Source organism: Sapajus apella, unplaced genomic scaffold (assembly GCF_009761245.1).
Source record: "Sapajus apella isolate SASKATOON/1434 unplaced genomic scaffold, GSC_monkey_1.0 scaffold37, whole genome shotgun sequence".
Taxonomy (NCBI): Eukaryota; Metazoa; Chordata; class Mammalia; order Primates; family Cebidae; genus Sapajus; species Sapajus apella.
In genome coordinates this window covers 15,252,272-15,266,340 of record NW_022436977.1, presented here as the reverse complement: position 1 = coordinate 15,266,340, position 14,069 = coordinate 15,252,272, and the positions used below count along the sequence as shown (strand labels likewise).

Sequence of the window (14,069 nt, the reverse complement as noted above, 5' to 3'; positions counted from 1 at the left end):
TACATATACATATGAATTACTTTTCAAGAGAATGAGACCTGGATCTTAGATCATGTTACAACATATTAAAATTTTGCAACACTCGGTCCTATTGAAAACTTGTTTGTATTAAATCCAGTTAATCTTCGCTTTACACTGTTAAGATTATATATAAATAAATCATTTTACTTGAAAAAAACGATGACAATAATTCTAGACTCCTGATTAGCATTGGGAATATGAATATATTGCCCCAGAGGGCATAACTAATGGCCCGTGGGTGGGAACCACACTGATACAGAGTTCAACTCATTATGAGGCTGAATGTTGCAATGAATAAGTATCCAACAAGGGAATGAACTGCATCATGATATAATTATCTGTGGAATTATGTTAACCACCTATCAGGGATGACATTGGAAGGAGAGACAGGACATTAGATAAACTCTAATCCAGCCTTTAGTCTCTAAAGAGTCTATGGTCAAAAATAAACAGCAGTAATAGGTTGGACACACATCCACTGAAAGAAAAATTACATAATAGTCTGTCACTCGCTAACTAGAGACAAAAGAGAAAATCAGTACTCTCTGGTGTGGATACTATATTAAAGAAATCGGATTCAGTAGACTGAATAGTGTTAATGATACTATTAATCACTCAATCAAATTACTTAACCAAAATAAGTGTGTTTTCTGCTATCACGACCAAAATTATTTCTAACTATATGAACTCTGTTTTAACTGTTGGTATGTTCACACAATGGACACTGCTTTGAAATTTAAAAGAACAAACTATTAACACATGTAACCATATGACTACATGTCAAAAACCTTATGCTGAGCAAAAGCAGCAATACAATAGAACACATACTACATGATTTCATTTATACTCATTTTGAAAGTAGGTAAAACTAATCTGACAGAAATCAAAAGATGATCACAGTGGGTACAGAAAGAATGAATGAAAAGGGGCACAAAGGAACTTTCTGGGGTGATAGAAATAAATGTTCTATATCTTGTTGTATATACCCTTCCTAGTTACATGGGTGTAAATAATTGTCAAAGTTCATTGAGCTGCAACACCTAGACCTGTGTGCTTTTTGTACGTAAATTAAACTTTCACGAAAAATTTAAAATTGTATTTTTAAAATATCACTTTGCATCATTGGAAGAACTTAAAACTTACCAAGTGATTTCTTTTCACTGCAGAACATTATTACACCTGATCTTTCACCAAATCTCAATAGGTAGCCTACATAAGAAAATGGAAGTACACAATATTAGTATCTGAAAAATGCACAGTAACTCTAAATTTACCCCCTTTAACTTTCTTTGTAGACAAATCTAGATAAGTAGGAAGTCACTAACACAGGAAGGAAAAACAGATTTAATTTATCCGGCTTTAGCCCAACCAGATACAAATAATACTGTACAAAAATAATCTATTTGTATTTTAAAGGTCGTATGTGACAACTCGAGGTTAGCACAATGTGCCACTCAATTTGGCATTAAAATTGAGTCAGATGTTCTAATATATCTCAAATCCAGTGAATCAGAATATCTCAGGGGTGAGGTTCCAGCATCTACCTTTTATTTAAGTGCCATAGGTGATTCTTTCACAAGCCATAGCTGAGAACCACAAGTGAACTTCAAGAGCTATATGTGAGAGGAAATTATCACCCAGGCTCTAGAGAAACAAAATGCAATCCAAAACTTTTTCTCAATTTATTCTCAAGTACGTAGTCTTCTCCAAGTAGTTATTTTTAAGCCAGAATAATGTCAGTTTTGTATTTTTTTTCCCTACATGTAGTTAAATTTCCTTCGTATTGCAAATGCCCAGGGATTTAGAATTAATAAATGAAGGAGCTAACAAGTGATTTCAAACTTTCAAAATGCAAAAGACCATAGAAATAAATGCACCTTTGCAAACACATGACAGTGTAGGCAGAGGTACTAGCTGCATTCTCTTTCAGTTAGAAAAAGAAATGACTGGCTGTCTTCCTGCTCACTAAAGTGGTGCGGCAAGATGTGGCCAACAGACATAAAGAAGAAGTTGGTCACTCATATGGTGACCAGAGAAGGGGAAGAACAACTCTTATGGCTTAGTAGTTACAAGAACAAAGTTTGCAGAGGAAGTTCATCAACATGCACTGCTCCACCACAAATCCCCAAGAAGTCTAAAAAGCCTGAAACCATCATTTCTTCCTTTTCTGACCCCTGGGGTACGCCAGACAAATAAACTTATGAATCCAAGCAAGGAGATAGGGGTGTTGCTGCCAAGTGTTGCTAGAAACAAGGCTAGGTCATCAAATATATACCATCAGTAGCTCCCCTGTTCCTCCCTCTGCACCTTCAACCAGCTGCCACTAAAGCTGCCCAAGACCATCCCTCCTAGCCCCACCTCTCTACTCCCCAACTGCCCCAGGCAGTGGGTTATCTCCAGGACGCACCTGCTAACCAATGCTTGCTCTCCCCAGTGTTCCTCCCTTGTTCCAGCCTTGGCCACCTGTAGATCAGTGTCCACATCAAAGCCAGAGTCATCATTATTAAAGGGGAATGACATCATGTCACGCCTCTGCTAAAAAACCTGCAAACACCTCTTGTTGGCCTTAGGGAAAAAACTAACATGACTCCTAGGACCTTCAGCAACTTGGTCCCTGCTCATCTTTCCAGCCTGATTCCTAATCACTCTCCTTCACTGTTCCCATGCCTCCCTGCTCTGCACTCCAGAAATATTCAATTCAGCTTCTTTCTATTTAGTGGCCTTCACACATGTTCTTCCCTCTCCCTGTTACCGTCTAATGCTGTCTCTACACGCTTTATCGGACTAGCTCCTATTCATCTGTCCAATGTCAACTCATATATCATTTATTCTAGGAGGCCTTCTCTGACCTCCCCAAATCAGAGATAGGAGCACTTCCTGTGTGTACCCTTAGAACCTGGCACTGCCCATGTGAGAGCCCCTATCACTCATGAATACACTTTTCTATTATCTTGGCCATTTTCCCATTATTCCACAAACTCCTTTAGGACAGGGCTTCATAGCTGTATTTCCAGCATCTAATGCCTGCCTGGCACATAGCAATGCTCAGTAAATACTTGTTGAATGAAAGACTAATTTCCATGAGAAACGAAGCAAGGGCTTCCAGATGCTAAAAGGCACTTCTCTGTTAGGAACTATCCCTTCCTGGATCCCAGACCCCAGGCCCCAGCCACAAAATGTCTTAGATCTGCCTTCCCAAGCTGGGGTGGCTGCAGCTTTTTTGGCTGCTCCCTCCCTCTTTCTCATCCCTATCTTCCTACACACCCTTATCTTGAGCCTGGGAAAAACCTCAAAACATGAGCAAAACTGGATTACCAATAGGAATAGTGTTGCAGGCAAATTGAAGAGCAGAAGAAAGAAGAGAAAATGAGCAAACCTGGGGACGCTCATTTATAGGAGGCACTATAGCTACAAACGAAGATACACGAAAAGGTGTTCAATGGTAAAGTCTTCCTTGAAAAATACCACAGGCAAAAGTGAGTTTTCACCAGTGAAGGACTTTGTTGTTTCTTTGTTTCACAAAATACCCACAGACAAAAAACAAAGCTGTTTTTGTTTCAAAGAATAGTCACAGAAACAAATACAAAACGGTATTAGGCAGGTGAATGAATTCTGTGACATCTGTATCTGGTAGCCCCACCTGGCCAGAGGGTAAAGGGTCATCAGCAAGTTCTAAGCCAACTTGTTAGGGCTTGAAAATTCTCCGGGGAGACTAAATCAACACGTTCTCTTTTCATAGGCTGAGTCCCTGGAGCAGAGGAAAGGAAGAACATTCTTTAAGATGAAAAAAGGGAGTCTCTACACCCTTTTTTGGTAATGAGAAAGCAGGCAGAAGACACATCTCTCAGAAAGCTAATCAAAGCACTAGCCACTTGGCAGCTTATCCTTTCTTTGTCCTCATTGGTTTGCTAGGTTGGTTTGAGGTATTGGTACCAATAGAAAACAAAGATGAACTTAACTACAATTGTGTACTATAAGGTAACTAAGAAGAAAATATCCAAGTAACCTCTTCTCTATCTTATTTTAGCTCTTCCTGCTAGCACTTCTCATTTTAAAAGTTCCTAGACATTCAAACATAAAGCAATATCACATTCTTCCTTATTCTTCCTAAAATTACTTTTGAAACATACAGCTATGTTGCTGCTTTTAATTTTTCCGATATCATCTTCCAAAATGTCTTTGAAACCTTTTATTTTGAACATACTGAATAAATTCATTTTTCAATTTTTAGCCATTTTTCCTTTTGTAGAAAATAGTCTGTACTTTAATTCACAGTAATTATATAATCACTATTATATGAAATAAACAATATTTCCATAAGATTTCCAGAAGTTGTTTCTCATTAATAATCCTAGTCAAGTGTTATCACTCTCTGACACATAAACTAACATCGAAAAAAAAAGAATTGACATTCAAGTCCATGTTTCCTCAAATCCAATCTTTTTCTAGTAGCTATGGCAATCCAGATATACTTTATGAAGGACTCATATGAACGTAGCAGATTCTAGTTTAACTCTAGAAGTAAAATTTAGTCCTGTCATTCTTGCAAATTGATCAACTCACCGAAATACTGCCACTGACACTTGCTCCACCTCTAAAGGTTGTCGAAGTAAAGAAAAAGTCATCTTTTGTTGAACTTTCGGAACAGTAAAGATCTAAGGAAATAGAGTAAACAAAATCAGTTGAAAGAAAAAGGTCTGCTAGAGTCAAGTCTAGCTCTAGAAGCAGGAACTTAAGATTCTGAAATTTAACCCTTTACAAGTACTGAAGCAAACAATATTTACAAGAATAAGTTCCCCCTCTTACAAACTGCCTCCAAGTAGAGGAAACCTGAAAAGCAAAGCTGTTAGATGGGCCTTATCCACCTTACCCTTGGCTTCCTCTTATTCAAGGAATTAAAATGGTAGTTTTAAGGAATTAAAATGGCTTGTTTTAATTCAAGGAATTAAAATGACCTATTTTTAATAAGGGAAGTGTGAGAAAGTAGAATGAGAGAGAAACGTAACAAATGATAGCTAAGGACCTTACATATATTAATTGATTTTAAAATGCAATGCATGTTTTGAAAACTGAAATTGATACTTCCATAAATATTTTGTTTTCACGTTTCAAGTTTAGGTATTGAATCTTGGTCACAGAAAATAATTTTCTAATGTAAGAAATAGCAAAGTCAAAAGATGTCAGTTTGTACAAGGAAAATAAAGAGTTGGTTTTAGACCCCTTGAGACTGAAGTGATAACAAGACCTCCATGCTAAAACTGCTAGTTAAGCCTCGTGTGAGAAAGAGGGCAGCCTTCCACAAGGAAGTCTTTCCTTATAGTGAAAAGGAACACCTGGGTGCAGGTGACTCAACACTTTAAGGATTAAAATGGAAAGTCCCTTTAATGATCTGAGGCCATTCAGCAATCAAGTTATTACAGCTAATTCCCCTTGCTCTCATTCCATGCTCACCAAGCAACCTGTTGATAATAATTTGCTTTCTCACAGAAGCCTGCCCACAGGGAAAGAATGCACCTGTCATGCTGAAGTGAACATCCTGGTCCTCCTGACAGTTAGACTATGTATTTTAAATTAATAAATTGTCATTCTTATTTTCTATCATCAGTTTCCTGACCTACTATTAATCTGCCCCCAGAAAGATCTGTTTTGGGTGGGTTATTATTGAATTATGGTACAAAGTCTACAGGACAAAAAGACCTACTCTAACCATAGTAAACTCACCAAAAGTCATCCAAGAGAAAAGCCCTGAGAGCTGTTCCACCCTGTTCTTGGATTCCTGCTTTTCTTCACTAACTCATTACAGAACCTGGGGCAAATAAGGTCTGTAAACCTCAGAGCCAAGGGGTGGGCCACGGGGACAGAGCACGAGGATGCACATTTGATATTAGTTCTCTCAAAGGCAGATCATTGATGTCTCTTTGTCAAAGTTTCTGCATTAACATTAGGAAAAAATGAGGACAGTGAGTGTAACTCCTTCAAGACATTCTGCAATAAAAGAAAGGAGATAATGGCTGGGCACAGAGGCTCATGCCTGTAATCCTAACACTTTGGGAGGCTGAAGTGGGAGGCCTATTTGAGCCTCTAGACCAGCCTGGGCAAATTGTAAGACCTCTCTACAAAAGTAAATAAATGGGCATAAGGGTGAACAGGTGATGAGACTTCAAGAGAAGTTGTGTTTGGGGTGAGGAGATAAGAGGCAGGTGGTAAACTGAGGGGTTAGAGCCAGTGGAAATAGAAAGATTGAAAATAGAAAGCAGAATGACACTTAGCTCTAAGGCAAAGGAATCAGAGGAGTTTGAAAAAGAAAGGGAAAAGGAAGAAGCCAGGGCAGTTGAGGAAGAGACAGGAGCAGTGGAGGTCAGGAAAAAGCACAGGCAGAGGCTTGGCAGGCCCCCTTGCTGGCCTGGAGACCTGCCCAGGTGAGCCCCTCCCTGTCTCCCATCTGAGAGCCTAGGGAGGAACTGAAGTGTTCCCACCAGGGTGGGGATCGTCTACTTCCTTTAGGTGTGCATGCTCTCCAGTTCTCTGAGGACTCAGGAGAAAACTGGCCAAGGAGGAAGGGAACCAATATGAAATGTGCCCAACCCCAGATCTCCTTCTATGCTCCATTCTCTGTTCTGTTCTGCTTGCCTGCTCTCCTCTTTGGAAACTGAGTGCCATACAGGAGAGACTTAACGAATAGAAAGGTTCAAGTCCCAGCTCAGTGGCTTTCTATCTAGTGTAGCTTTGAGCAAGTCACGTACCCTGCCTGAGACCTGAGACTCAAGTCTCCACATCTGTAAAGTAGAAATGGGAATGCCTTCCTCTGAGCTCTGTGAGGTTAAGTACAAAGCTATGAACAGTTCATTCCATAAAAGTGTGTTCCCTCCACCTCACTATCACCTCCCGAGTCTACTTTTTCTCCTCTGAATCCATCTCCTTCTCTGCTTTTTACCAAGTTTCCTTTCCGTTTCCCTAATATTTCTTCACAATTCTCAATAAGGCCTCTGCTTCCCATCCCAACCTACCGTCTCTCTGAGGACTAACCCCACCAAGTGTGGAGACGAAGAGCCTCCTGGTGAGGGCTGCACCAGTGTGCTTGAGCAGAAGCTGGGTCTGAGGATGGCAAGCAAGGATAACAGGAGGAAGGAACAAGCCCGTCTCTCCTCCGGCCGCCCAGCCCTTCCCCTTTCCTCCCTCTGGCCCTAGGTTCCCAGAGCCTGAAGAGCAAAGCCTCAGCGAGTCCTCCCACCCTGGGACCCAGGTAAGGGTGACCTTGCTGTCACACTCACAGGCATCCCTGCCTACCAAAATATTACCTGCAGCCCCAGTGCCGGCTTTCCGAAGAGCAGGTGGGATTGGGGAACTGAAACTTAGTTCTAAGACCCCAGAGACGGGCAATCCAGATGAAACAGAGAAATCTCAGCCTTGGGAGCTAACACCAGTGAGAGAAAAGGAACAAGCCCCGGCTTCCATCCTGCACGTGTGCAGCTTTGAGTGTGAGTGTGAGGGTGGGAGCGAGAGATAATCCTACTAGGTATTGGTAACAGCTGCCAACAGCCACCGTGCTTGTAGATTGTAGGAAGTGTACAAAAGTAGAAGTGAAAAAAATATATTAAGCCAATCTGTGTGTGTGTGTACATGTGGGTGTGTAGTCTCCTGGGTTTTTTTCTTTAATTTTTTATTTCCATAGGTTTTTGGGAAACGGTGTTTGGTTACATGAATAAGTTCTTTAGTGGTGATCTGTGAAATTCTGGTGTACCCATCACACGACTAATATACACTGCACCCAATTTGTAGTCCTTTATCCCTCACCCCCTTCCTACTCTTTCACCCTGAGTCCATAAAATCCATTGTGTCATTCTTATGCCTTTGCATCCTCATGGCTTGGCTCCCACTTATAAGTGAAAACACATGATGTTTGGTTTTCCATTCCTGAGTTACTTCAATCAAAACTTCAGGAAGCAATGGACGCACTTATGGAAATGCATTCTAGTTTCCTTTTCTCTTTCCCTTCTCTTCCTTTCCTGGCCTACTTTGCTGATCTCTTGCTCATTTTCTCCTCCTTGTCCTCAGCCCAACCCTCTTCTCTCAAACATGCCTCCCCTGCTTTGTGCATCTTTCTTCTCCTTCTCACTTCCCTATTGCTCCACCAGTGCTGGCGTTAGGCCGCCCAAGTTTGCTCCTGTTAACGCTAGAATCTCAAGCAAGTTCCCTTCCCTCTAAACCCCAGTTTTCTTCTCTGTGGACAATCAGAGTAACTCATAGGATCACTAGGAAAACTAAACCAAGCCATGCTCCTAAAGAAATTAGCTCAATGCCTGCTGCCACAAAGTTAGTACTCAATAAGGGAAAGCAATGATTATTTTTATTTTTCTTAAAATGATTTTTTTTAACTCTCCACATGGAGAAAACCTCCTACCAAATGTAAGAGACATATCCTTCCTCTACTGACATTCAATTATCAAACACTTATCAGCTGCCTACTCTATACCTAACCTGGGCTAGCCACAAGGGAGGCAAAAATGCATTTCCAGTGCTTTGGAAAGCCCACACACAATCTGGGGAAGATGAGAGCAGACAGACACATAAAAGACCATTCAAACGGTGAGTGTAGGCCAGGCGTAGTGGCTCACACCCATAATGCCAAAATTTTGGGAGGCCTAGGTGGGCAGATGTCCCCTATCTCCTCACTTGAGTCCAGGAGTTTGAGACCAGTTTGGGCAACATGGCAAAATCCCGTCTCTACAAAAAATATAAAATATTAACCAGGCATGGTGGCTCATACCTGTAGTCCCACTGCTTGGGAGGCTGAAGTGGGAGGACTACTTGAGACCAGGAGCTCAAGACTGCAGTGAGCTGTGATTGCACCACTTCACTCCAGCCTTGGTGACACACGAGACCCTGTCTCAAAATAAATAAATAATCTTAAAAAGAATGATGGGTGCAGGGCTATGGTAGAAGGAGGGGTGGAGAACTATGGAGGGAGAGGGAAGGCAGTCACCAAGCCTACTTTGCAGAGTCAGCTAAGACCTCACGGATGGCAGTTCTGAGTTGAGTCCTTTTGAAAGGAAAAGAAGAGTTTGCTAAACAAAACAAAGACAAGTCAAAGGAAGAGCATGAGAAAAGGCCAAGTGTTGTGAAATGGAAGGAAGGTTTGGGGAGCAGTGACAGTCATGGCAAGCAGATCACACAGGCATGGGAAGAATGTGCAGTGATATGGGGCTGGCAAGGTAGGTAAGAGGTGGCTTCTGAAAGACAGGATCATCTTCATCATTGTCCTCATCGTCACTGCCATTCACTGGGGACTTGGCCTTGTGCTAAGCACTTGACATGTGTTGTCTTATTCAGTCCTCATCAAAACTCTTTGAGCAGGAATTATCATCATCCCTGTTTTATAGATAAGGTGACACAGAGCATTGCTATGGTTAAGATCCTCGTGGTTGCTCCTGCAGGTTGTAGGGAGACAGAAGAGGTATGTAAGTAGAATGGCGCATCAGAATTCAGCTCTCTTTTCTGTTATCCTTGTTCCCTTGTGTCTCTCTGTGCCAGTCCAGGCTGTCAGAGATTTTAGGAAGGTTAATCTCACAGTATGGGCTGGCACAAAAAGAGATGGGAGAGCAGTGACAGCTGGCAAATGGAGCTTAATTCTAGAAATGTTTCCATAAACATGCAGTTTATAAATGATCTGTGTGGGCCAGATGTGGTGGCTCACGCCTGTAATCCCAGCACCTTGGGAGGCCAAGGCAGATGGATTGCTTGAGCCCAGGAGTTGGAGACCAGCCTGGGCAACATAGTGAGACCCTGTCTCTTTAAAAAATAAAATAAAAGGTCTGCATGCTCAGATGCAGAAAAAGGAGGAATCTAGGGTGACTTCTAGGTTTTCGTGTTGGGACATTGAGGGAACAGAGGTGCCACTATGATGACAAATACAACAGTGAAGGGGAAAGGAAGAGAAGGCAGAGGGGCAGAAGAAAAAATTGGGATGAAAGAATAATGAATTCAGTTTGAACATGTAGGCTTAAAATGTCTCTTGACCACTGAAAATATCTTCAGCACTAAGGACAAAAAAAAAATATTTATAGACTTGGAAACATCAATATACAAGGAAAGGAGTGAAATCAAGGAGAATGAATAACCTCATCCAGAAAAGACAAGAACAAAGAGAGGTGAGGAAAGAACAGAGCGTGAGGAACAAGGACAGAGCACTAGGGAGTGCTCAACTTCAAAAGAAAGGTCAGAGAGGGGTCCACTGAAATGAAATGATGTGGCCTTTCCTCTGTGCCCTCGTCCCCTAGGCATCTAGTACAGTGCCTGGCACCAGGTAGGTACTCAAACTTCGATTGAGCAAATAAAAGAAGAAAGGAAAGCAAGGTAGCTTTAAAGAAAGGAAGGATCATGTTTCCAAACACATAAAAATCAATAATATTCAATATGTAATTAGAAATTTTTCATTAATATTTGAAATATTTAATGTTGCTAGGAGGTTATCATTTTTTAATATCTTTTCATGAGAAATCCTAAAGACAAATATTTGTATTTAATTCTTAGTCATGCTATATGAGAATCTAGATTACATACATTAAGTTTTGGTTTTTGTTTTATTTTATTTTATTTTTTTAGAGACAAGTCCCGCTTTGTCGCCCAGGCTGGAGTGCAGTGGCCCGACCTCAGCTCACTGCAACCTCCACTGCATGATTCAGGTGATTCTCCTGCCTCAGCCTCCTAAGTAGTTGGGGTTACAGGAAGGTACTACCACACCTGGCAAATTTTTGTATTTTTAGTAGAGACAGGGTTTCACCATGTTAGCCAGGCTAATCTTGAATTCCAGACCTCAAGTAATCTGCCCACCTCAGTCTCCCAAAGTACTGGGATTACAGGCATGAGCTTCTGCATCTGGCCAAACATACGATAAGTTTAATTTCAATGAGAGCTACAATTTCCAATTTTCTTTTAAATAGTTAACTCTTTTCCCACTAAATGAAAATGTTCAATATGCTACATATAAACAAAGTAAAATTCTCCCATCCACAAAGAAATCCTCCAGGAGCACAAAAAAAATCAGCTATTCCCTCATTTTTAAAGATTTCTGCATGAGACAATATAAAGGCATAATATAGGTTAAAATAAATCACCCTGTGGTTTATAAAAAAGTAAAACTAGACCCACCATACGATCCAGCAATTCCATTACTGGGAATACATCCAAAAGAAAGGAAATAAATACACTGAAGAGATATCTGAACTCCCATGTTTATATTGCAGCACTATTATATCTGCACTCCCATGTTTTTATTGCAGCACTATTCGCAATAGCCAAGCTATGGAAGCAGCCATACTTATCCTTGATGAATAAATGTTTTTTTTTAAAGACGGGGTTTCACCATGTTGGTCAGGCTGGTCTTGAACTCCCGACCTCAGGTGATCCACTCGCCTTAGCCTCCAAAGTGCTTGGATTACAGGCGTGAGCCACCACACCCAGCCCGATGAATAAAATTTTTTAATGTCGTATTTATATACAATGGAATATTATTCAGCCATGAGAAGGAATAAAGCTCTGTCATTTGCAGCAACATGGATGGAACTGGAGGATATTATGGTAAGCAAAATAAGCCAGGCACAGAAAGACAAATCTCACATATCCTCACGCATATGTGGGAGCTAAAAGTTGATCTCATGAGGTAAAGAGGGAGAATGGTGGTTACCAGAGGCTGCTAGGAAGAGGAATAGGAAGAAGGGGGTAAAGATAGGCTGGTTAATGGGCACAAACATATAGTTAGATAGAAGGAACAGGTTCTAGTATTTGGTAACACAGTAGTATGACGATAAATAACAGTAATTTATTGTATCTCAAAATAGCTAAAAGAGATTTGGAATGTTACCAACACAAAGAAATGATAAATGTTTGAAGTGATATGTATGTTAATTGCCCTGATTTGATCATTACACATCAGATGCATGCACCAAAATATCACATGTACCCCATAAATATGTGCAGTTATTATGTATCACATAAAAAATAAAAAATGAATTTAAAGAACAAAATCAAAACTGACATCACTCTGAGTTTTCATTTTGCAGTAAAGGCCAGCATCAGAGCAACAGCTGAGCAAAACAGGATACTTCATGGGCACAGGTGTTGGTAATCCTATACGAAAACCTCTATTTCCTCATTTCCTTTCTAATAAGCCTTCAGCTTCCAATTAATGTTTTTCACCAGTTTTCATTTCTTCAAAACAGCTAATTGTTAATGAGGGACCTAAGACACTCTCTTGCCTATAAACAAAACAGCTAAAAGATACCTTGACCTGTTCAGACAAATTTTAGCACTGAAAACATAACCTCAAACCTCAGAGGGATAGCTCAGTGCAAACTGTTCATATCTAAAGCACAAACTGACAACAGATTAAACAGTATATTGAAAAGTGCACCAATACAAACCCTGTGAAAAAATAAAACCAACTACTACCAAAGGAAGTGACAAAGACCTACAAACCAAGAAGAAATGAACATTTATGCTACTATCATTGGTCATTTAATAGGTATCCTAACAGAATAAAAAATAAAAATTTCAAACACCAAAAAAAATGTAATATCTCCCATTTCCAACTAATCCTCCCAAATTTGTTTTTTAGCAAAAGGAGAATAATAAAGAATATTTGTGAAACCTTAGCCCCAAAGATGAAAACAGCAGAACAAAATAGGAATCGGGAGAAAAGAAACAGATTGTTCCAACCAGCCCACAGCTAAATCTTTGCTTCATCTCACTAAGCATTGAATGCTCCCCATCTACTCACCTCAACCCAGACCTAACCCTCTCCCCAAAAAGGGAGATTTCCCAGCAGTACAGGAAGATCAAACAAGTATCCGTTCCATGACCATGCCAAGGAGAAAAGCAAGGCTACTCTGAAAGCTCAAGAAATGACATAGAAAACAAACTGGGTCTCTAGGGGCATTCTCGAAAACCTGAGATCAACTCCCGGAAAAACACTCTTGACCACTTACCACCACCGGAAGCTGCTAGATGGCAATCAGAAACAGCGTTTCATCAGAAAAAGAGGAAGACATTGCAAGAAAGCATTTTCACTACCAGTGAGGAAGTGAGGGAGAAAAGCTCTGCTTGGAAAAATGCTGAAAGCCCTGAAGAGCCTCTCCTCCCCTAGTGCCTGCTCCTGCTGCCAGTACAGAGCTGGTTAATCTTGGAGAAACAAAAGGAAACTCCCAAGAGGCTGGCTTCTGAGAATGGTTTCCTATGTGGGAATCAAGAATTCAGAAGGATGAAAGTGAACAATGGAAGGGGACACCAGCTACCAGGTCTACTTACCAAAGTTTTTACCAGCCCTTGACTGAGCAAGATAATCAAACCTCTTTGCAGTTCCCACCTGCTTTTGCGGAGATGAAATAATCGGCAAGGGTTTTTTCTGTCATTGTGTTTTTTTTAAATTATCACAAGGGAAGTTCAACTCTCTTATGGATGAAAGCTAAGCACACTCAAGCGACATTTAGTAACAAAGCAATGACACTTCTTTCCCAATATCCTCAATTTCAGTACAGTGGATGCAAACATTAACCCTGATGATATCAAAGAAAAAATCCACATAGGAAATGGATTTACATTTTTTTAGTTTAGAATTGTTTTTAGGGGGTTCTGGTCATTAAAGCGGGATTAGATGAAAATAAAATATTTTAGTGTGTATCTAGTTTTAGTTGGTGACTTTTGGATGGGGTCTCCAAGTGGATGTCCTTTTTGTTGATGATGAAGTCATTTGTTTCTTAGTTTTCCTTCTAACAGTCAGGCCCCTCTGCTGCAGGACTGCTGGAGGTCCACTCCAGACCCTGCTTGCCTGGGGATCACCTGCAGCGGCTGCAGAACAGTAAGGGTTACTGCCAGTTTCTTCTTCTGCTATCTTTGTCCCAGAAGGATATCCGCCAGATGTCAGCCTGAGCTCTCCTTTATGAGGTGTCTCTGGATATATGGGGGTTGGGGAGCTGCCTGAAGAGACAGTCTGTCCCTTATAGGAGCTCTAGTGCTGAGCTGTGAGCTCCATTTTTCTGTTCATAGCTGCTGGA

At 40.8% G+C, this 14,069-nt stretch overlaps 1 protein-coding gene across 5 annotated transcripts in view; it reads right to left on the bottom strand.

Moving 5' to 3' along the window:
* Positions 1–12,979, bottom strand: part of ATP8B4 (ATPase phospholipid transporting 8B4 (putative)) — a 381,647-nt gene extending 368,668 nt beyond the window's left edge. The window contains exons 1-4 of one of the 5 annotated variants that reach the window (XM_032297795.1): positions 12,797–12,979; positions 4,585–4,676; positions 2,429–2,484; positions 1,165–1,230 (exon numbers count right to left, since the gene is read on the bottom strand). The gene's annotated coding sequence lies outside the window, so the exon portion shown is untranslated. Of the gene's footprint in view, positions 1–1,164; positions 1,231–2,428; positions 2,485–4,584; positions 4,677–7,319; positions 7,881–8,788; positions 8,828–12,796 lie in introns of those variants that run through there. The other 4 variants (XM_032297794.1, XM_032297796.1, XM_032297797.1 and 1 more) reach the window with 4 other exon arrangements.
* Between the last annotated feature and the right edge of the window lie 1,090 nt (positions 12,980–14,069).